The sequence below is a fragment of the Triturus cristatus genome, chromosome 2_2, assembly GCF_964204655.1.
Source record: "Triturus cristatus chromosome 2_2, aTriCri1.1, whole genome shotgun sequence".
Classification (NCBI taxonomy): Eukaryota; Metazoa; Chordata; class Amphibia; order Caudata; family Salamandridae; genus Triturus; species Triturus cristatus.
In genome coordinates, this window is record NC_140582.1 from 60,099,137 (window position 1) to 60,124,181 (window position 25,045).

The 25,045-nt window shown below is 43.9% G+C and overlaps 1 protein-coding gene across 1 annotated transcript in view; it reads left to right on the forward strand.

Moving 5' to 3' along the window:
• LOC146861836 (endogenous retrovirus group PABLB member 1 Env polyprotein-like) overlaps positions 1-18,119 on the forward strand; it is a 406,860-nt gene extending 388,741 nt beyond the window's left edge. Inside the window, exon 3 of the transcript XR_014978062.1 lies at positions 16,903-18,119. The gene's annotated coding sequence lies outside the window, so the exon portion shown is untranslated. The remainder of the gene's footprint in view (positions 1-16,902) is intronic.
• Positions 18,120-25,045: the final 6,926 nt, after the last annotated feature.

Genomic DNA, 25,045 nt, shown 5'->3' on the forward strand with positions numbered 1-25,045 from the left:
TAAGTCAAATATGTAGACTGAAAAGAAAGGAAGAGAGATCTCTACTGTAGAGAGTAGGCATAACCAAGCATACATAGAACTATGTAAGAAAACAAGTACATGTGTGGGAAAGCAAAACAATCAGTGCTATTGTAAGATAGAATTTATGCAATATCAATCATGGAGAGACCTGAAAGAAATTTACAAAAAATTTTTACAAAAAATCTGATTAGGTTCCTAGAAAGTACTGTAATTCGTGGTCGATATTGAGACCGTGCTTCACCGACTGAAGACGCATGATCCATGTCGCCTCCTGTCGTCTCAGTCTTAGCTCACGTTTGCCACCTCTGGCATTGTTCTTGGCGATGTCTATTCCGAAGAAGGAAAGTCTTTTCCGTGTGCCCTGTGTTTTGCATGACGCTATGTGTGACGCCATAGGGTATTTGGCATCCACATTGTGCATGGCACGGACGTGTTCGCTGATGCGCTCCTTCAGGGGTCTGATCGTGCTTCCCACGTATTGGAGATTGCAAGTACATTGTAGGATGTAGACCACAAAAGAGGAATTGCAGTTGATATTGCAAGAAATTTTGTATTTTTTGCCATTCCAGCCACTGAATTCCTTGGTGCCGTTCGCGGCCCATTTACAATTGCCACAGCAGCCACACTTGAAGAAACCAATGGTATGAGGTTTAAGCCACATGGAGGATGCAGGTGTGGAGTGAGGTATCGTCGGACAGAGTCTGCTTTTTAGCGTTCTCCCTCTTCTGAATGTGATTTGTGGATGATTACTGATGTTCTCTTTGAGGCTCGGGTCAGCTAGTAGAATGCCCCAGTGTTTGATGAAACTTTTGCGTATAGCGGTACTGATGGCGTTATATTCTGAGATGAGTCTGACGGGTTGTTTGTTAGTTGAACTACCGGTTTTCATTTGTAGAGTCTTGTTTCTTGTGATGTTGTGGATTCGGGTGGCTGCTTTTGTGAGGGTCTGTGGTTTGTAACCCCGTTTCTCAAGTCTGTCTTTCATGTCCTTCAGACAGCTGGAAAATTCTGTGTCTTCACCACAATTCCTCCTGGCTCTGGTGAATTCTCCAAACGGAATTGTCTCTATCTGGTGAACAAGATGAGCGCTGTCCGCATGCAGAATGGCGTTGCATGAAGTTTGTTTGCGATATAATTTACTTTGTAGGGAATTGTCCTTAACATATAGTTCCACATCCAAAAAGGAGATGTTGGTCTTGCTGGATTCACATGTAAACTTCATATCCATGTTGTTGGAGTTGAGGTAATCACAGAATAGATTGAGGTTATCTTACGTGCCTGACCAAAGCAGTAGACAATCGTCGATGTATCTGCCCCAGTATATGATGTAGTCTGTCCATTGGGCTGCTTTCTTGCCCCACACCCATTCTGTTTCTAAGGCACCCATATACAGGTTGGCAAAGGATGGTGAGAATTTGGAACCCATTGCCACGCCCTTGATCTGTCTGTACCAGTGTTGTTCATACATGAAGACGTTGTTGTTAAGTATGATTTCCATCATGTTAGTTATCATGTTAGTGTGTTGCCGCAACGAAGCTGATCTGTGGTGAAGAGATTTGGACACCACCTCGAGTCCCAGACCAGGTTTGATGGATGTATACAGGGAGACGACGTCGAGAGTAGCTATAATCATGTTGGGTTGCCATTGAATGTCGTTCAGAATCCCTAGTATATGCTTAGTATCCTGTATATAGGAAGGCAAGTTTCTGACCACTGGGCTGAGGAACAAGTCCACATACTGGGAAAGTCTTTCAGTTGGTCCCCCTATGCCAGAAATTATCGGACGGCCAGGAGGAAAAGGGGCCTGCTTGTGCACCTTGGGAAGGGTATACAGTACAGGATATGTAGGTTTGCTTGTAGTCATGTAACATGTCTCGGCATCGTCAATAAGTCCCATCTCCTGCCAACTGCGGAGTGCGTGCATGCTGTCTATTTCCTTCCCGTGCTCTTCTTCCTACAACACAGGCTTACTGATTTTCTATGTGTTCCTTGGGTGAACTCCTCTCAACCCCTGTTTTCCAAAATTCTTCGAGCTGCAATGTTTAAGTTTCGTTTTTCCTAGCTGCCTCATTATACACTCAGTCTGCATTCATTATTACATGTTTTAAATACTCATTTGTGAAGACGTTCTTTCCACATACTGCTTGTGTCTCATGATTGTATGCCTATTATATTTATTTTTTGTTGTGACTTTGTGCATTTATCCGCACCAGTTCTTTGTGTTCTCAACAAGTCTTATGAATCTCTTCCTACACTACTTGCTTTTAGAGTTATCTCAGTGTCTGAGTTCAATCTCTTGTATACTCATAACATATTGTACGTGGGTATTTTTCTAAAATGTCCTATTTTTCTAAAATGTCCTGTTTTTCACACACATGATGTTTATTTCACGATCACTACTGATTATACCTTTTCATTTTCTGTCTCCCCACCATATTTTCTCTGTTCTTTCTTTCTTTTTGCCAGTTTAATTAGAATTGGGCTTTACAGCATGGTTTCTTACTCTAGTATCATTTACTGTTTGGATTGGCATTACCTAGTGACGTGAGGGTGACTTTTCCTTCCCCACGTTTTCTATCTTCTTGGCTTTATTTCAGCTCTAAGGCACCAGTTGTTACCTGTCTCATTCACGAGTACTTCGCATGGTCCACGCTCTTTCTCCTTTTTTGAATAGCCACATCCACCCCAACACATAGGGTGTTTTCCTTCTCCAGCCACAAGTGGCACACTGCTCTTGTTGCTTCCGCTACATTTTGTCACTCGTACCAGGCCATGTGAACCCATGCTTTTCTTTTTCAATTTTGCTTTAATGATTTAATTATTTATGCTTTCTAAATTTTTTCTTTGCTTTCATGTCCTTCTTAGCCCTGAAGAGTCATAGCTATACACAGTGTGACGAAACATGTGTCGGCTGAATGTTCTTGCACCATGTATTGGTCAGACTTTGTTACACATAAAGAATACCAGTCTCAAAAATTCCATTGACGTTGATGCTTTTCTTTCAAGAAACCACAGTCCCTGAGTATTGTTCATTTCGTGTTATATGCTATCAGTAGCGCTATCCTGATTGCGTGCGCAGGACTTCGTTTGCAGTATATTTTAAGTGTTTAGTCTGGAGAAGCACAAACTCAAAATTTAGATGTTACCCCAGTGGCTGGGGTTTCCTTTGCTAATAACAATTCATTTATACGCAAACAAACTTTTTAGTGATATTAGAATAATGAAAGACGGAGGAAAAACATAACGTTCTAACTTATGTGATGCAGTTCACTCAGCTCTTTGATGACAACTCATAGGTCACTGTGCTACATTAGGACTGTAATTTATGACCTGTAAGTAACAAAGGGATCTCTGTAACAAAAGCAGTAACCCACAGAGCTATCCACATAAAATACGGTTCTGCGATCTGCATGGTACACGTTCTGCAGCAGGTATATTAACCCTCTGATCTACTTCATGATGAATCAAATCTGCCACTAGACACAACTCTGATCTCTCTCCAGCAGAAACATTAATCACCAGTTATCTTGCAATGTTTATTGTTGCTGAAAACTGCTAGGCACAGAAGGAATTCTGCAGTGGGTGCTTTAAACCCCATTAGAAATTTAAAAAAACAATGCCCCCTGAACTCAGCGCCAGGTACGGTTGCACCGCCCTAAAGCCGCCCTATTACCAGGCAGTTTTCCACAGTGAATTTCAGCAGGTTAGACCTACCGAAATCCACTTTAGAAAAATTAGAGGGATGCCGTAATTACTACGAAGTTCATGATTCCGATCCCTGCGTGTGTCGGAAAAACGACACACTTTGTAATGAGGGATAGATGTGCTATTTTGTTAGTTTCATTTAGCAGTATTCCTTTTACTTTTGTTAAGACAACAATCAATGTTAATACTCTGACCTATTATGGTGCTTTACAGCACCCAAGTGTAAATTAGCACTTACCAGTTAGTTTGTTCTCCTTTCCTCTTTGAGCTATAAAGGTTGCATTAGCTACTTTAAGCTCTCCATTAAAATTGTGGAAGAAGATGGTGCTGCCAGATAAAGTGTGTTTTAGATAACAGCTGGCCTCCAAAAATAGCTATGCTGCAAGTGTAAATACTGCACCTGTGTTCTGGGTTTTGCTTGTTTTGTTTCTAAGAAAAAGACAAAATAAGCTGCCACCTGGGCTTGTTTGCATTTCCAGTTGCAGGAAAGTGTATTTCAGTCTCAGCAACATATTGCAAGGTGACCAGATAGAACTTGTGAATACGTTTAAAGCTGTAGTGTGTTTCCTTTCATATTGCTTTAAAATTGGAAATTATTTAAAGAGAAGAATTCAGACCATGACTGAAATTCAACTTGTTATCACCACAATAAGAGTGAGAGAAGAGATGGCTCATTGCTCGCCCTCCTGATCCAAGTCATGCATCCTATAAAAGGAAATAGATAGCCAAAAACACCCTAGCGTATGACCTTTTTTATCATTGGTGTCCTTCTACCATCCTGCTAGGTGGTGCAGCGCAAAGCTGTCCATTATTTACACGTCTTGAAATATGACAAAATATGACAGAAAGTGTCTAGAGAAAGGTGACATGAATGTGTACCTTGCACGTTTTTTACTCAGCTCAATGATTTATGAGAAAAGTTACTCTCAACAGTATTAAGGGTGTGCATTTATTGTAGAAATAGAGAACTTACAAGAATATGGTTAACCATACTGATTAAAGTGTTTTAATGAAGCTTGATTAATAATAAGAGAACCATCCTCGTGTAAAACTAACTTTCACTGATGAAGAAACCCGGCTTTGCTAAACATGTACTATATTGTCTGTGTAACCCGTAGAGACTTTGGAGCTGAATACGATGCCGGTCGGACTGGCTTCCACAGTCCTGTCGGTGTCATTTGGAGCGCCGCAGTCATGTCGGAAGTGCTCGTTCCGACCGCTGGATTGCGATGCATGAGAATGCACAGGAATCCAAACACCGCGGCCCTTCTGATTCTGACAGACATTTCTGACCTCGGTGGTGTTGGAATGGACCAATGGATGCTGGAGAGATGATCTGCCTACAGACCGCCCGACCTATTACGATGTGTCAATCAGACAAGCCAACCGAAGTGGTCCAGCCACCTCGTCAGAGCTGGCAGAAAGGGAGGTATATAAGCCTGACACCCACCTCTACACAGATTCTCACTTCTTAAGCCGACATGGAGCCTATTCTACATGCCCTGCCACTATTGTACCTGCTCGCTCACAGCCAAAATCTGAACCATCGTGGATGCCACCCCCGGTAAGTGACACATCAGCCCGTACACATACGGTCCCCACCAAATTGAGGCACTGCCATGGAAGACCAGGCCCATGCCTATGCCTTTAGGAATTGGGGAGTGTCAGCAACATTTCCCCAAATGAACACGCCTGGACATATAGCCAATGTCAAATATATGAGAAGTCGGAAATGAGGGGGCCTGAAGGGACCTTGGAAAGAGCGAGTAGTGACAGTCGTGTTGAAGTGTTTGTAGACTTCCAGGGCTGTCAGTGGTCATCACCGGCAGGTGTTAAAAGGTGATGTCGAAAAGGGTCCTAACAGAGTCTCCATATCATCCCCTCACTCAGGGTGTGATATATTATCAACTGTGCAGCAGTATCATCTACCACTGCCGCACATGGAACAGCCAAGAGACACTTAAAAGGCAATTCCAAGTATTGATAGGTCAGATCAGAAGCATCACCATAAATATCATGCTATAAAGTCTGAGTAGTAACTCCAAGAACTAATGCAAGTAACAACCATTGGCAAATCTAACTGCACTGAATCCCTGTAGATGCAATGTAAATTGTGTCAACAAATACTCACGATGGATCTGGTGGAGGCGCCATAAAAGGAACCAGTTTAGTAGCCCCAAGAATAGGAAGTGTGAGGCTGCCAGTTCCACAGTATGCTGACAACACAGTTATAAACACAGCGGATCTGGGAGAGGCCCTAAAAGGAGCCAGTTTAGTAGCCCCAAGACTAGGAAGTGTGAGGCTGCCAGTTCTACAGTATGCTGACGACACGGTTATAATGGACATACGAAGGTGGGCCTACAAAGAGCCCTAAACGCCCTAAACAGTTTTAACATCATTAACAACTTGATATTAATCAAGGAAAAACTAAGGTCATCATTTTTTGGCCCTGCCATCTGAAAAAAAATGCACTGTGGCAACTGGGAAACGTGCAAATCAATACGGTGGCCTCATACAACTACCTAGGGGTCTGGTTGACAGAACGGGCCAAGGCGAACGTACACCTAAAACAGCAGAGTTCCAAGGCCAGCAGGGTCACGCATCTATTAAAACAACTAAACCAGCACTTGATCAGACCATCCGCCAGCCCAATTCTGACAGATTTAAGAGCGAAGCTCCTTCCAGCAATCAGCTACAGCCACCTTGCCTTCCCCGAGAAAGTCAAAGCATACAAGTCAGTGCTACGCATACCGAGGTCAGCAAGAAAAGCAAGGCTAAGACTGGAGTTAGGCTTGGCAAGGCCAGACCTGATCTGCCAGGGGGAGATCATAAAGCTATATCTAAGGATATTAAGGGCACCCGCTAACTCCCTAAAAAATCATCTGAGACCTATTTTTGAAGGGCCAGGCTCGGCATGGCACACTAGGCTAGAAAACGCTTTCAGATTAATGAAGATCGAAGAAGAAAGCATACCGCGGCTGGAGATTCCGCTGAATGCCTGGAAGAGAGCTGTTAATAAACAAGTGTGCGAAATCTCCTTCGACCTCGATCTTAAAACGCTTCGTCGAAGATCTCATCTTGATCCGCTGAGCAATTCCTACACGGCAGGAAAAGCACAACCCTACCTAAGCGAGGCTCTAACCATACAGGCCCGAATTAAAATCTTATTCATGAGGCTGACCACGCTTGGGATTGCGGACTTCAATCCTGCATGGGCCCGAAGAGGGGAATCCACAACTTGTAGACTGTGCCCCTACAGGAGGGAATCCTGGCTGCACCTTTTATGCTGCTGTCCCAACCTCAACAACGAACGCCGGCAACTTCTGCGCCCGATCTGCATCAACAAGGGTATAAAGTCGTGCAGCGAAGCATCAGCCTTGTGTTTTTCAACCACTAACACAATGGCCCTAGCGAGACTGGCGAAATGTATCCATCAAATTAGGATAGATTTAAAAGCTGCATACGAAAGCAGTACAACCTAGGGGAAATGCATGGTAAACCCTGTGGTCGAATGCTGATGGGACCACTCAACGATTCACTAAGGACTGTGCCCATTTTGCATGCCCCCCAAGAGAGCATTTAAAGCAGAGAGATACTTAGAGCCCCACAGAGGGTAGTGCAAGTGCTCTGTAATGTAGATCAACTCCAGGGCACAAAACGGGGGCTTCAAGACTATGTCTACAAATGCTGGGTAAAGGCTGACTACACTGGACTCGGGGAGGGGCGTTAAATTTTATCCAGAACAGAAGTTTGAAATCATTGTTTTTAGCTTTTAAATATTGATTGTTTTTACTGTAATGATTTTAATTAATTATACAGTCAATAAAGTTTACAGTCAACAAATACCTTGATATTGTGCTATGTCACAATAACAAATATCTGGTCTGAGTGGGACAAAATGGCTATTACATATGTACAGCTTACATGCATGTAAGCCACACTCTCATGTACGTCACCCACCCACCTGACAGAGACCCCCAGGACACTCATCACACTCAAAGTACTGCTGTGGAGGACACTAAAAACACATACAAACACACATTTCACAAAACCGTAAAAGTCTATTATAACAGAGGAGACAGAGATGGTGTGCATGTGTCAGTGTGGGTAGGTCCAACATCCCTGGTGAAAATAAATAGCGACTGCACATCACCTGACTGAAAACACTACTTGTCAACTTTGACCCACACATACATCAATAATGTGTTTCACACACTACATACCCCCTCCCCCGAGACACCACATTGTGGATAAAGCTAGGGGCATTGAATGCCTGGACCAAACATATTTAGTGGATCCCTGTATGTAACATCACTGAATATGTGTTCCCATTACATCTGCGTGGTTACGCCTATTTCCAGATCAGTGACAATGTACAGGCACACACTCACAAAATATACATGTGTAGACAGCTCATGAACAAGAGTGCAATAAAAAGTGGCACAAAACAGGACCCTCTCATAAAAAAACATAGCTCTCATAAGCTGTGACACCCTTACACTGTACATAAGCTAGCTCCTGTTGAGACATTGATAATACAACTGTATGATATCTCTGTCAAAATATAAACTACTACACTACAAAAGCACTGTATTGCCCCATCCCATATCACACACATTGATAACAGAGGTAAAAGGGGTTGTCATAAACTACAGTCTCATATATGTAAAGGCCACACAGTAAAGACACCCTGCAGATGTGGGTATCCAAACCAGGGAGACTCCTGCAAGGCAACAGGCCAAGGACACAGTCCAGATTGGCACTGCATGAATCTCACCATATGCATAGGCCCTGTGGTAGGGTGTAGAATTGGGACAACCAATATTGTCATATAGTGGCATGCTCATGTGGCTGATGTGTAAGTGAAAATCCTTAAATAACTCTACAGCAACAGCACCAGTCAGACATTCATGAGAAGGATGTTGAAAGAACACACATGAGAAGGCTTACATGTGCTTCCAAAGTAACAAATATCTATCATAATATGCCTCTCCCCATAAGTGGTGTAACAAATACCTACTGAGTACATATGTTACACATATCCACCACACATCTGACCTAGTACAGCCAGCCTGAAGACGTGGACATTGGGCAAGACAAGATACAATACTTACCATAGCAGATGACACACAAATCAATGTATGCCACAATTGGAATGTTTCTCACTCATGAAAGCATAGAACATTGACCCTCGTCCTCTGTCACTCCATAACTTGTTCCAAGGCTTGACTTGACTTACCACTGGAAATGAAACAGCTATCATGGGGAAACAAACCCAGCTGTTGTCAAACATCCCCAAAAAGTCAAGAACAACAAATAGCATCAGTAGCAAATGCACAGCAAAGGTCAACATGAACTATTCCTTCTTTATTCAGACAAATTCCTCAGTGTGATGCAACAAAGGCCAATAGCCAGTCCAAAATTGCCCATGTGGTCCAGCACACTGCTGTGCCATAACGCTTGCCAACAAGAACACTGCTAGGGAAACTTCAGCAGGAAAGCAGCATCCAATGGGCAGTCCAGGCAATTCTTTAAAGTTATTGGGGTGGACTGTGGTTTGGATTGGGGGGCTGGGTAGGGCCTGGGAGGATTTGTCTTGAGATTGGGAGGGTTGGGTAGGTCAGTAGGAGTGATGGGCTCGGGCTTGATAGGCCTGGATTCTGGTGTGGGAGAGCTGGCCTCAGGTTTTGGAGGACTGTGCCATATCATCCTTGGGATTTTTTTTACCCTTTTAGAGTAGTGAGTGGAACAAGGAGGGTGGACTCTTCTTCCTAAAATCTCTGGGGTGGATAAGGGAAGAAAACCTTTTGGTTTTGGGAGGGGGTGTCTCGAAATCCGGACCGGTGGGGTTGCATTTTTACCCCCTTTGGTAGTAGGGGTGTGCTTAGTGGTGGAGTGGGCAGGTTTTAGGGTGTTAATGGGGAAGGGTCGGGGTGGAAGCCAGACTTTTTGGGTGAGGGGGCAGGCGTGGCAGGGACATGGTCAAGGGCTCACAGGGTAAGAGTTTTGAAAGGCTGGGGGTGAGGAATGGCAAGAGGTTGGGTCTTGGAGGTAGAGGGATGTGAGGTCTGAAGTGTTGATGTACATGCAGTGCATGCATGTTTCTGTGTGTCTGATTTATGTTTGGCTGTGGAATGTTTCTGGTGCTTGGAAGTGTGTGATGTCTCTGTGGCTGGTGTTGTGGGTGTGGTGTCTATCTGTGTGATGGTGGAAGTGTTTGTGGCTGTGCTGTCTGTGTGATGGTGGAAGTGTCTGTGGATGTGGGTGTAGTGTCTGTCTGTGTGATGGTGGAAGTGTCTGTGGATGTGGTGTTTGTGTGATGGTGGAAGTGTCTGTGGCTGCAGCTGTGCGTGTGGTGTCTGTGTGATGGTGGAAGTGGCTGCGGCTGTAGGTATGGTGTCTGTGTGTAAGTCAGTGGATGTGGGGGTGAGTGTGGTGACTACATGGTGAGTGGGTGTTCTTGTTTTCGCCATCTTACGTTTGTCTGTGCGTGTTATGCGTGTGACTTTTGATGTGCATGAGTGAAGTTTGTGTGCGCTTTGGGCAGGTAGGGGGATAGGGATAGTGGTGGGGGAAGGGGAAGTAGGTGGGGTGGAAAGCTGGGAATGTTGGAAGGCTGCAGTAAGTGTGGAAATCAGAGCCTTCAATGAACACTGTAGGGCAAACATGTCAGCGTGAATGCCTTCCAGGTACAACCCCATCAAGTTTCGCTGGGATATTTGCACCTGGAGGACATTCAGCACTGCTCTGCCCAAGAGAGATTTGCCTCAGCAGGTCAATAGCCTACACACTCAGGGCAGTAGGGAAGACAGAGGCAGGGGGTGAGGTGCCTGGGAGGAAGGAGACTCCCCTGCTTAGGGGAGCAGGCCCGGACTAATAATTGGGGAGCAGCAGGGAGTGTGGAGATGGTAGGGAGTGGCGGTCAAGGATGTAGCGGACTGAGGTCCAGGGGAGTCCACCACCAGCACCTGCGTGCATACACTGGAACTTGACGAAGATGTTGCTGTAGAGACGCGATGTTGCTCCTCCGTGACACTGCCACCACCATTTGGGCCACTGGGTCCTTCAATGTCACTGGGTTGAAGGAAACCACTGTGGCCAGCTGCATCCCCACATGTCTTGGCCCTGTCTCTTCCGCTGCCCTGGGTACATGCAGAAACAAGAAGATAAATATGTGAGTTGCAATAGCCTGAACAAACTAGGCAAGCATATCATAACACAACACATTCACAATAGCACGGAATCCAAATTGTCTAGGATAACTACACTGGGCCCAACATTGCTATGAAAACATGTATGAATGGTACATGAGCTGTGCACAGTCACATATAATGATATCTTCATCACAGTTTGCTCCAACTGCATATGTGTGTCCTAAATCCAGCCTCATGCGTATATCAAATGATGTCATCACCCTGTCCACCTAGGTCCTTGGCTCATACCAAAGTTTCCTGATATCATCATTGCTCCAACTGCATGTGTGGCCATATCCTAAATCCAGCCTCATGTGTGTATCAAATGATGTCATCATCCTGTCCACCTTGGCTCATACCAAAATGTCCTGATATCATCAAATGGGATGTCCACATAGAAGGTATACCTACCCATCGACACAAGGCCCTGCAATCCGCTATTGCTCATGTTTCCCCAACACACTACATGTAGGACAGACAGCTGGACCCCTGCTACAGAGAAGTAGCTGTATCTTGTGAGTAACACCAATGACATGACATGACATGGAAGCGCCCATTCCACAATGTTCAGACTTTACAAGAGACACTTAGAATTCTGTCCGCTGCCAGATGATGAAGTGGACAGATTGACATGAATAGCCTAGCTAGGTGTCACATGTAGCACAGAAGAGTATAATGGAGACATAGTGGCTCTATTTGGTTTTAGTTATCAGGACAAATGTCCATTATACATGAGTCTGCCTAGAAACATCCCCTGTCTAGATTACCTCATGTGAACCCACCTTTTAGAAAAACAAAATCCCCAATGACATCAGAACATATGTAGTACATGAGGCATAGGAAATGTATAGTCCTTAAAGAGGTCTTACTCATGTCCACAGGGAAGTGGATTTACTGTACATTTCACCACAAATACCGATGTAACACTAAGTGGTGACACACACATGACCCCAACATGTCAGCATACCACTCCCTGAGCTAAATCACCAGCCACAGACTGAGCCTACACAGATGCACATATGCGTACCTCCTGACTGCATGCAGACTTCACAATGGCATGCAATAGAACATTGCCCGAAAGTCTTGGACGTTTTAGAACCATATGCGTCATTGCTTCCACATTTTACCTGGGTAATGATGTCCGACAATGGGTATGTGTGACTTACCCACCCATGTCTAAACACTACAGTATGTGGTAACACATATTCTGTATACCCATCACTTACTTACATTGTCATGTACACATAGGCCAACATATGAAATAATGTGGGATGTCAAAACAACTTGTAGACCCTCTTTATCATGTATGGAGCAGATGTACATGTGGCAGTACAACATGTAAATGTACGCATGCCAGCATGTAGGCAACAAAATATATCCCATCAGTGATGTTTGCCAACTCACATTACTCTACATTCTCCTCTTACCTAGGGGATTTGGTGCTCAGTGCCTGCATTCAGAGTGCATTGTATCACATGCCATAAGTGAGTGGTCCACCACCAACAGAGACACAGTAGTGCGGGAGCATCACTCAAGATACAAGGCTGATAAGTGGCCTGTTTGGGAGTACTGTCAGACATTACTTTCAAAGATGAGATTGTTCATCTCAGCAAATAGGCAGACAAGTGGCTGCTCAACAATGAACACACGTGTGACTTCAGCATGCTTAGTTCATGGTCACCTGTACAATAGTCAAAGATGAACACCATGCTCCTACTACCAGACCTTAACATGCAACACATTTCACATTGTGTGGGAGATGAGTCATCTTCCTCATTAAATGGTCAATAGCTGCCTGTGTGAAAAATAGATAGTCATGCATTACATAACACTCACCCCCTACTAGCTGCTGTTGGGCTCTCCACTGCCCATCAAGGTCTGGGTATGCCACCACCAGGTTTCAGGACATTAGAGGGGTCAGGGTTCGGTGAGCGCCCCTTCTGCCTGGGGAGGACAGCCCCAGCTGGACCTCTATGATCTTCCTGGTCCAACATCTCAGGTACTCCTACCTTTTCTTGCAGTGACCACTGCGCCGACAAACAACCTCCATGGTCCGTAACCTCTAGGCGATGGCTTACCACATTGACCTCTTAAGATGGGCTGTGACCTGTATGGATGCAATAGATGAAGACACTGAGTGGACACGCAAGATATAGGTTATCAGCTAGGGTGACACAGAGCTACTACACAGCTAGCATAGACATCTCCCAACATTGCACACATGATATGTTTGAAGTAAACATGCTACCCTACAGAAAATCCATTAATGCTCAATTTAAATTTCCTCTACGTACTACCCTCCATCCTTATTATGGCTATACTCACTACGCAGCACCTCTGAAATCATGTACCCATGGCCCTCAACACATCTGCTGTGACAGGTGTTACAACACAACATAGCACACCAATGTGTCCGCTAGAAGGCTACACTTGTTTTGCAGCCATGGACTGACACCTGTACAGTCAGGACAAATAACTTCAATCTCACTGGCTAAAACATCACTACTACCATGCAAACTTTGGGCTCTCAAAAACCAGAGGGCTGCCATGCATTCTGCAAATGATAGTTTAAAGTCTGTGGATCAGTAGACATGTAGATGCGTGGTCGGGAGGCTGTGGGGGGTCACAAATGTAAGGGACTGAGAAAAGACTAGGCAACTCTGTTATGTTTGGTTTGTTCAACATACTTGGCTTTCAGCTGTGCTGGTGATCTGGCGCTGGCCAAGTTGCTTAAGTTGAAGACACACGGACTACAAATTCTTAACAAGGGTCTAACTCAGGACTTGTAAACCTGACATAAACAACAGCAGTTCATTAATGGACACATGCCTTACTAGGAATTAACCCGAGTATATTCATGCAAAATGTCTTCCTGCTGTTTGTTGTTGATACCTTACACTGTCAATATTTCTTTGCATTCCCTTTCACTGTATGTACATAAATTATAAAATGGCAATAAAGAGATACAAAAAAAAAAAAATCAGTGGACATGTAGATTTCTGATGTGAACCTCCGACTATGTCTCCAAGTGTCTGTGTGTTGAGTCCTAAGATCACAGAACACACTGTATGCCGTATGTGGTAAGGTGTGTATTGGACGGTATCTACATATCATTGTACATAATGCACAATTGCAAATTTTCAAACAATTGGTGATGCACTGTGGAACAGCACTGCAGATGTGCCAAACTATCAGATGTGATAATATTTGTTATAAACAAAGATCCTGTACAATGGTAGCATCACTCTTATATCTGGTAAGATCCAAGGCATGTGAGAGTAAAGGGCCTGTGCTAAGGCAATGACAAACACTGACAGAATGGGCCCATGGACAGTAGTCTCTGGTGTGGGGCTCTCATCTTGCACCATACCCAACCTAGTCTCCCTGGGGGGAGTTTTGCCGAGCTTTTGCGTCGTGTTTGCATCACAAAAGTGACACAAAACGACGCAAAATCTTTTTTTGTAATTTATTTTCCAGCACTAAACTTGTTTAGCACTGGAAATAACTTAAAAGTAATTTGAAGCAGCGCATTGCGCTGCTTCGCGTTACTTTGCGCCATGGGGGCGTACCAAGGGTGGTGCCTGGGCGTTTCCATGCAACCACCCAAGGTTTCTCACGCTAAACCCAATTTACTAAAAACAGTAGATTTGGTTTAGCATGAGAAAACTGCGCCCTTTTCAACCAGGCGCAACGAAGAAGAAATGCTTTAATTTCTCCTTCCTTTTCCGACTTTACATGCGTGCTACACTGGGCAGCATGCATACAAAGTGGGAAAAGCTTTCCCTTGTGTCAAGCATAGGTTTCTGTACAGGAAGGGTACCCTTCCTGTACAAAACCTATGCTAGACTCATGCACATACCCTAGTGCTGCGGCGCTAAGGTGTGTGCAGCGTGCACAGCAGCTGTAATCCCCGCAAGGGAAAGAGGAGGAGATAGCCATATCTTTGAAGAGATGGTGCTCTCCTGCTCCCTCCCTGTCGCGCAACGCAGCTCAGACTCGCGGGGGGTTGCGCTGCGTTGCGTGACTTTTTAGTAAGACTCCCCCTTTATGCATTAATGCCAACTCATGTTCCTATATCACTGTTTCAGCCCACATCTGAGAATCTGAAGATCTAGAGGGGGAGTACTTTGTGAATCTGTTACATTGGGTAATACACTCTGCACCAGTCTGGGCTATGGTGCATGCAAGGCACATATCAATGTCAGTGTTTGATCACAGCATGCTGAGCACACTATACCAGAATGGCCATCACATGGCCACATATACCATACCTCGTAGTGCATCTAGCGCCATGCTATATGTTACATTATCGTAGCGGGTCACTGTGAAGGGCTCTGTAAGGTCTTGGTACCTGACTGAAGACAGATTGGCAATGCCTTCTGTGCTGTGCACTTGTTGGGACTGTACAGTTAGATCACATGTCCCATAAAAACCAACTCACAGGACACATACTCGCATTTGAGACTAAAGCCACACATTTGTTCCTGAAATCTGCCATAACAGGATAAGCAAAGTCAGCATTGTCACACAATAGGTCCATTTATGCATAGCTATGTGAATTCAACTGGTGTATGATTCAGGAGTGTATGCATATCACCTTTAAATCTGTTACCTCTACAAATAGCAGTGCCACATGTACCATAACTGCTGAAGTCCTATGTTGTGGCCATCACATCATAATTACAATATATTGACATCAGTATGAGAATATGATCCACAATATGGTTCATGGGCTTTACTAGGTTAATCCATAAGGAGTAAAAATGATATCAGCAGAACTGACGCTACAGGGGAAGGGCACCTTCTACCAGTGTCTGGAGCTCCTCTGGAGTGAAGGGAGGGGCCCACTGCCCTGTACAGCATGTCATGGCATCTTCCAGAGGTGGAAAACAGCAGCTGAAGATGAGGAGGTGTAGTAGGCAGCAGTGTCTGGAAGCAAGTGTTGATTTTTCCAAGCCACAACCGTTAATTACAACACGCAGCCAGTCTTCTGTGTAGACGACCATGTACATTGAACCGAGGCAGTCACATTTTACAACGTTAGCCAATGCTGTGACTGTCGTGGTCGAATCTGCCCACCACACGGTTCAAATCAGCCTGCTCTCACCGATTGGGCATGTCCCATTGGCTAACTCAGGCATCCACTTAGTCGATCATTCCTGTCTGCGAAAACATCACTCAAACCACGAAGGTCGCATTTTACAAAGGTAGCCAATGGCTGTGACTGCCGTGGTCAACTCCGCCTACCGCACAGTTCACATCAGCTGGCAGTCAGCTTTCCTGAATGTCTCATGGGAGAGTTTGGACCTCCAACTTGTCAGTGTTGAAATCGACATCATGAAACTGTTTTCTACATACATATTCAACAATATATGTATGTAGTAACATCACACATGTGATGTATAATGCCATTCTCTTGTCTATACCTTTGCTCACACGTCTTTTTTGAACATGACTGTGCATGTACATGTGTTTACCACAGGGCCGTATACAAAAGCAGAAATGGAAGTAATGTATGCAATGCAGACTCCAATACATGGCAGAGTCCACCATACCTAAGAATTGTCCAAGATATGCACAGTGCTGATACAGACACATGTGTTCTCCAGATTAGTGATTATGGCTGCAAGGTTTATGAAAAGCAGTGCATCTTAATCATCCTGCTGACTGCAGTAATTATATTGACATGTGATATGTGTATGTGACACTTTTGGTTGTCTTCCACATGGAATGGGCTCTCCCATAACAGTGGCCACTGGTGGAAATGTAGCATCCAGCTATGTGTAACACATCTCATTCACCTTCATCATACAAGAACTATCCATGTATGAAAGTATTTTGTGGTACAGAAAGTGAAGTAAACTGCTGTGGACATGCTCACATATGCATTAAAGTATTTTCACATCACTTTTGGGTGAGTCTTGGTAAATGTTAGCGTGGACACTGTGACCTGTATCCTAATGTGTCTCTATTTCACATATAGGTTCAATGTCAGAGAAAGGAGACAGCCTCCGGTATACCGGCCATTCCCAGACCTCCTAACTATGGAATAAAGAGACGTAATCCAAGACTTCAGTCTTAAAAGGCAGACAATACAAGATTTATGTGCCCCGTTGGAACCTGATTTATATCTTCAACGACACTATCCCATGGCTTTGACACCAATGGTGAAAGTCATAGCAGCACTGCATTTCTTTGCCACAGGTTCCTTTCAGTACACTGTGGCCACATCTGGAGGAATGTCACAACCTATGTCTAGTGGAGTAATGCGTGATGTACTTGCAGCGATGGTGAGACACGTGGACAGCTATATTCAGTTCCCCTGGCTTGAAGATTTGGCCAGTGTGAAGGGAGACTTTTATGGATTAGGCACATATATTGCCTTGTGGGCACCACAGGCCAATAAACAGGTCTATAGGAACAGGAAGTACTTCCATTCTATACGAGTGCATGTGGTTTATTTAGGAAATTTATACATCTCGCCCAGATGGACTGGATTCCCCGGTTCTGCCCATGACTACTTGGTACTGCGGAACAGCACCATGCCCCAGCTAATGTCACAAGTACTACCGGAGAGGGCCTGGCTTATTGGTGAGTATGATGTGTCCAACCCTTGTGTGTGTGTGATGTCAGGTTGCATGATCACAAAGTGTTTTAACATTTTTAGAACTTCTGTTTGTCTTCAATCTAAGAGACTGAGCATATCCCAACTGCCCATGGTTAATGACACTGCAGAGGAATCCAATAACGCCAGGTGAGAAGTCCGCTTCAGTTAGGCCCATGGAAGAATACAACTGGACAATGGAGCAGGCTTTTGGGCTCCTGAAGGCCAGATTTAGATGTCTGGACCAGACTGGGGGGCCCTCCTCCACTCACCCAGGAAGGTGTTTCAGGTCACCATGGCCTGCTCTATGCGCCACAACCTCACACTGCGACGGAACATCCCTCTCATAGCAGAGGATGGAGACCAGCAGGTGCCACAGGGTGATGATCCTGAAAAGTCAAATGATGATGATAGTGGTGAAGAGGGAAGAGTTGACTTGCATCAAGTGGTCATCAACAACTTCTTCTCATGAATGTAAGTATGATATAAATTGTAACTACTTAGCTTGTCACAGTGACTGCAGTTCTGATGATGTGAGTTTGTTGCTGGCTACCTGTTTGATATGTACAGGTATGAAACAATCTGTGCACAGTATATTTGTGGAGGTAGATCTTGATACATGCTTGCTTAATAGTTGTTTATTGGTATAGGTGACATTTGGACATCTACTGTGTACTCCAGAAGTGGACTGTGACCCAACATATGACTTCCATAACTTCTATTTGATGTCAATATTAGATCGTGCACCTTTTGTTCTACGCTCAGTTGTTATGCCTCTACTAGACGTGAACACGATAACATGGCCTAAATGGTTCCTTTTTATTAACTTGATCCCACTATTTTTTGAAGAGGGTCAATCTTCTGCAAAAAGCTGCCCAAAGATTGTATTACACATTCCCATGGATACCTTTTTTATAAAAGATCTTCCAACTACGATAAGAAGTCTGCCACCCTCCTATCCGTGACCCTTCGCATGGACAAATCTTGTTATAGTCTGTTAAATAATGCAGATGATTAAAAAATCGGATGACGATATGTTTTCTTCCTGATGTAACTTCAAATCCTTATTTATCAGTAAAAGCCACTTGCTCTGCGCCCTTCATCAATTTGGCCTTTTAATAAGTGGTCCGATGCGTAGATACGCTAACCGTGGCGTTTCAAGAAAATCTTCACTTGTAGTAGAGGCATAACAACTGAGCGTAGAACAAAAGGTGCACAATCTAATATTGACATCAGATAGATGTTATGGGAGTCATATGTTGGGTCTTGAAAAAGATGGTGTAAAGTGAATCTGACCATCGAAACGCTTTGACGTTTGAAAACACAATCCGTGGAGTGGCTGGAACTACAGTTATTGTATCGGACACAATTTATCGGGTTCCTGGTTCAACGTTTTAACACGGATGTGTGGTTTATATGACAAACTGTACTGTCTTTCCTTGCATACTCTCCATGACATAGTGTGCTGTCTTTTGTGTGCATATGTTTTGTTGTTTATATGATTTGTTGCTTTATTGAAATGCGTATCGACAATTTGGTTGTTTCTTTGTAGTAACACTTAGTAAAATTCCAATTTATTGATCTATTAAATGTATATCTATGTAACGTCTTATGATGTTGTTTTAATTTGTAACTGATTTACATATGTTTTTATTTGTTTTTTTAACAAAAATAAGAATAAAAGAAATATATATTTTCTATTCTTTGTGTTTTGGCCCTCAGTTTACAATTAGACTTCCTTTTGTACAAATGGTGAGAGAATACGTGTTTGGGTGTTTGTTACGATTTATACTTTGAATTTAGTTAACCAAAGGAAGCCTTTGGTATGCAAGCAACAGGGCCTAATTCCTGTTTGTACAGCAGATGGACATTACTATGGCAAGAGCTAGGATGCATGCATTTAAAGATAGATATGTTGTGACAACAGTTATTGAGGTGTTGCTTTCCAGTCTCCAATCGCCCAGGTATTCCGATCAAGCCTTCTGAATGCAGGATGGCGAGCACCTTCTCTTCCCAGGGTGGGAGCTCCAATAGTGGTCCGGGAGGACCACTGTCGGTTTTGAGTGCCGCAAGGTGGTGCCTGGAAGCCAGTCTCTTGTTCCTCATCCTCAGGTCGTGCACCTCTCCCTGATGTCCTCCTTTGTGCGAATCATGGTACCAACAGCATTCACCGTTCATTTCTTCGATTGAGAGAAGTTTGTTGGACTTGGGGTTCCAAAGATTTGTGACTCTACTCTAATGATTTCATCCACCAGCACTGTCAACTCGGTGTCTGTAAAACATGGATTTTTAACTGGTGGAATTGTGCAATAAAAACAATCAACAAGGTGTGTGACAGTGAAGGAAATGGACAATGTGATCAGACCAAGGAATGATAAAGTGACAAGTGCATAAAATATGTGTGAAGTCTGTGATGGAATTGTGCTATCAGGGGAGCCTTCTCAACAAATGGTATCTTGCTGTGCTGGAGTGTAGTGGTAAAGGATCATGACATGGGATGGGGTGATTTTGTACTTTGAATTGTAGGTGTGTCCACTTTGGAAATAGCCATCAGTGGTTTTATTTTTCAAATCTTCCAATAGACACGCTTTGCGACCACCGTGGTTCATGGGCCAAGCTTAGGGACTGCCACTCTCCAGGCAAGGTGTTCGAAGACCACCGTGCACCATGCCGGGACATTTGAGAGCCACAATATATGTCCAGTACTTTCCGATTGTCCTGCTCCATACCAATGGCTTTCCGGCCGCCGTGCTCCAGCTGATGGATTTCCGACTGCGGCAGTCTGAGATTAAGGCTGCATGCATCGTAATGCGACAGAGACTTGTCCGCAGCCTCGGTGGTCGGAATCCGACCACGGCGGGCGGATGGTTAGTCCGTCCGGTATCGTAATGAGGCCTTAATTATTAGTTATCAACCATCTTCATATATGTACAAGACTACTGCAAGCTAAACAATAATAAAAATGTAATATATGCATTAATGTTACATGTATGCTCATTCAAACGCAGTTCTCAGTCATACTTACCTTTGAGTAATTTGATTATTTACAGTATGTTTTATGCAATATGAACTAAAATGTATTAAAGAGCTTATATTCATTAATGTTAATTTGTGCACCCACATGTTAAATGTGCGACATACAGTTCAATGATTAAATTGACATTATAATTTAGGCCTGTATTTCTACTTGCAGCATTTCATAAATTACTGTGCTAGTTTTCTGCTAAATCAACATTTCTTGCTGGCATTCACATGCATTGTTAGTTTAACATAGATACATTTCTGTACTAGAATTTGATACATTGCCTGAAAACAGAGCTTGACAGAGGCCACGAGCAACCAGGACGCTAATGAAAGCACCATTGTATCCTAACCAGGCTGTGAGAAAGAGATGTCGTTCCCGTATCTAGGATATGACTTTGCCAGGATGTTGCAGTCTTCAACATAAAGAATGAAAATAATGCAATGGACATTTGACAAGAATGTGATCAAGGGGGTGTACCGTTGGATTATAATATGTCACTCATCTTGGCAGACTTTGGATACCTGCGCCTGGAGCGCTTGAGGACTCTATGCTGGACTTCTTTGCTGAACCCCTTTCTGCAGATTCTATGCAGAACCTGCCTTGGACTCCTACCCGGCCCCTTTCATGATTCTCCACTGTCCCTTGAATGGACTTTGAGAGGTTGACTTTGAGAGGTTTACCTCTAAGCCCCAATCAGTACTTCCCTAAGCGTGGCTTCGGCTGGCACTTATTCTTGACCTACCGAAGGCTCCTGACCAAGCATCTGAGATGCTAATACGTGATTTCTGAACTTTTTAGATACTCAAATCATTCCTGTGCCTTGGACTGTGTTTGGAAGAGTTAGATTACTAATGTATAGAAAAGACCAAGTGTGATTGTTTTCTGAGCATTAAATTCTGATGTTATTGTTTTGCATTGCAACTAAAGAGTTGCTTGTTTGTTTAATTCTTGTTTGCATTAATTTCTTCAGGTGGCTTGGCCTCCCTGTTGTCACAGTGTATCTTTATTGCATGGTTTCAAGAGTGATCTATTTGAACCTGAATATTAATTTGTAATAAACATTCTTAAACTTGGCTACCGATTCCTGGTCCTCATTGTGTAGCCAAACGGTGTGCACTGTCTAATAAGATTGATTTGAAAGGACGTGGAATGCTAACTCTTTCTCCTCTGTGCAACAAAGAAAAGATCTATCAGAGGGCTAAAATAGAATGTAAGTAAGACAGAGATAGAGAAAATAAAATGATTGTCAGCCCAGAAACGCTGGATCTTAGGTATATACCTCCAGGAAGGACTCGACCTTTTGAAGGAGTGCAGCATAAGAATAAACTGGATGGATGCAGGGATTCAGAACCACTGAAAAAATACTTGAGGGTAACACAAAAGATATCTGTTAGATCTGGCATCTTTTGGCATGTTTCCCCTGTCATTTTGCTTTCTGACCTCCCGGTTTTGACTCTGTTTTTGCTGGACTAGTGTCTCTGCGCACTTTCTCAATGCTGATCAGTTTTAAAGTGCAAGTGCTCCTATTGTATATTGTGTTATGAAATGGTGTTTCCATGATTGGCATATTTGATTTACTTGTCAGTCCCTAGAATAGTGCACTGAGTGTGCCAAGACCTGTATGTCAAATGCTGCTAGTGGACTGCAGCACTAGATTGTGCCACCCACACAAGCAGCCTGCAAATGTAACTCTGGCCTGCCATTGCAGAGCCTGTGTGCAGTCTGGGACTGCCATGTCGACATGGCAAGTGTACCCACTTGCCAGGCCCTAACCTTGCCTTTTCTTACATGTCAGTCACCCCTAAGTAAGGACCAAGGTACCCCTGTGGGCAGGGTGCAGTGTATGTGAAAGGTAGGACATGCTCTGCTGTGTGTGGCGTGTCCTGATAGTGAATTACTGCCAATTTCGTTTTTCACTATGGCAAGGCAACCTGTTCCCATAGGACAGAATGGGAGTTTATTTATAACATCCTTTAAACATAACTGGCCCTGGGGACAAGGTAGAGAAATAACGTTCAGTATCCCTGAACTCAGAATCTAACGATGCATCTTTTAGTGAAAGGGATTTTTACATTCTGTGTTTGAAAATACCACTTTTAGAATGTAGGTATATTTTTTGCTCAGCCATCCAGTAGGCCTCAGCTAGGTTTGTGGATTGACTGTCTGGGTTTTGGATGACAGGGGCTGGAGAGGAGCAGTGGCTCCAGAGAGTCTAGATGGGTCAGGAAAGGGCTGAATAGACCTGCACTGCATTTAGAGTAGGGGGAGGAGATTTCCTTTCACCTGAATGGGCCTCGTCTGCCTCTGACAATGCTGTCTCCACCCCATGCCAGGAAACTGCACCAGAAAGGACAGAACTGGTTCTGGCTGGGCTCAGACACTCTCTGCCTGGGAGGACAAAGGGTTTGGGCTATAAAAAGTGGGGCCCAAACCCCTAAACTTTAGAACTCGCTGGAATTAAAGAACCTGCCAAGAAGAAGAGCTGGAAGAGCTGCCAGGAGGTGTACTGCCTCTTTGCTGTGTTGTTGTTCTGTTGGGTTGGCCTGCAGTTGCTGGTCCTGCCTTGGGCAGTGAAAGGACTGGACTGAACTTTATTTACTTTTGCTGAGTATCTCCAAGGGCCTGAAATCGAGCTGGCCTCCTGTTCTGAAGTCTCAGGGACTGCAAAGACTTCTCCAACCTCTGGGTACAGCTTCTGGAGCCGCTGTTTCAGTTGCCACAGAGAAGGGAACCGCAACCGACTCCGTCACTGTAGTGAATCAGCCACTTTTGTGGTCTGACACCCTATGAAGACCCTCAACCACCACCATTCTGTACTGACTTAAGTGTGTTATGTTACCTTAGCCTTAATGTAGGATGGGTTTGCATATGCCTGCTTTTCTTCTGCCTTTTAGTGGAATAGTCTTTCCAAGAATAGAAGGTATGGGATGTTGAGGTGCAGTCTTGTGGGTGGTGGTGCACACATGTGCTCAATGTTGTATACTGAGGGATTAAGTGTATAATGTTATTTGGGTTAGGTGAATTATGACTTTGACCTATTGGCTTTGACGTGGTCTAATGTCATTCTGCCTTCTGACTTTACCTTGCTTCAAACTTTTCTGTGTGCACAGTGGTGCTTGTAAGTTGTGTGGATGAGAATTATAGGTGCTCCTCTGTGTGCATGGCTTAACTAACTCCATGTTCATGCTGAAGCCATTTTCTGTGCCTGCACGAAGAAGAGGGCATGTTTTGCTTTCCTCCTGTTTTTCGCATTTTTCTGACTAGAGAGAACTGGTTCTTATCAGAGGAATGTACATGGTTTGACTCGTAGCCATAGCAAAGGCCTGATCAACTGTTGCTGTGACCTTAGAGCAAGCTGGTACGGGCTCTCATGAGAACGAGGGGGCGGGCTTGCTAGAAGCTTTGCTGTGTTTGAATGTGTATTAAAAAGGGGAGTCTACACTGGCCTGGTGGAAGTTCATCCGTGGAGCAGACGTGCTGTCACAGGAGAGTAGAGGCTGGTGTCACCTCTGAGCTTCACCCGGTTCAAGCAATGGACTCCCCTTGAACAAAGTGGGGTGACATGATGGAGCATTAGGTGAGGTGTCTCTGCTACTAACTGTCTCTTGATTCTTTTCTGAATTCTTTCCTTTCCTTCTTATTTTCTGATTCTTATATCAATACATATATATTTCTAAATATATATTTGCATTGATTGTGTTTCAATCATACTATTGATATGTTAGAGTCTGCTATGTTAGGTGCATTTGGCTTACTGTGTGGTGCTATTTACAAATAAATACATCCCAGATATACCAATTCGTCTTTTCCTTGTAGCAGGAGTTGTGGACTCTTCTTGGCCAAGAATTCTGTTGTAAAAGGATGGGTGAATTCCCTTCTAGCAGGTAATTGTGTTATAGGAAGTTGGTCTAATCTAATCCTGGCAAGTGATGTGCAAAGTCTGTGTATATATTGCTTTCTTGCCTTGCCTTTGGGGGAGTGTTGAAAGTTTGCCCACCTTCGGAAGTGCTGTGTATATGTTATATTCCATAAGTTTGGAACTGATATTCTCTCCCTGGGAAAGTGACGGTACATTTCTTGGTCCAGGGGAGATCTAAAGTTTGTCATTACATTTTTGGCGTAGTCGGCAGGATCTGAACATTGATTTAAAAGGGGAAGAAATATGTTTTTTAGAAATTGAAAGCAGACTCTTAGATATCAATTGATTTATTTGCATGGGGTAGCCCATCTGATGTGCTGGCTCGTGAAGTGAGCTAATTGTGCTGAGTTAGAATTGGTGCGTGTGTGTGTGTTTACGTGTGTTTTGTAAAAAGTGCTTATAAATAGCTTACTACGTTAGGCAGAAAGCGCTGGATCCCTTTCAAGTGTTTGTTAAGGAATGCATATCAAATGTTTTCAGTTGCAAAGTGAATGTAAGATGTCAGAGCATACTCCTGATGCGTGGGACTCCCTCGTGATTCCAGACTCCGGAGTTGCAATGAAGGGTGTTAATCAGCA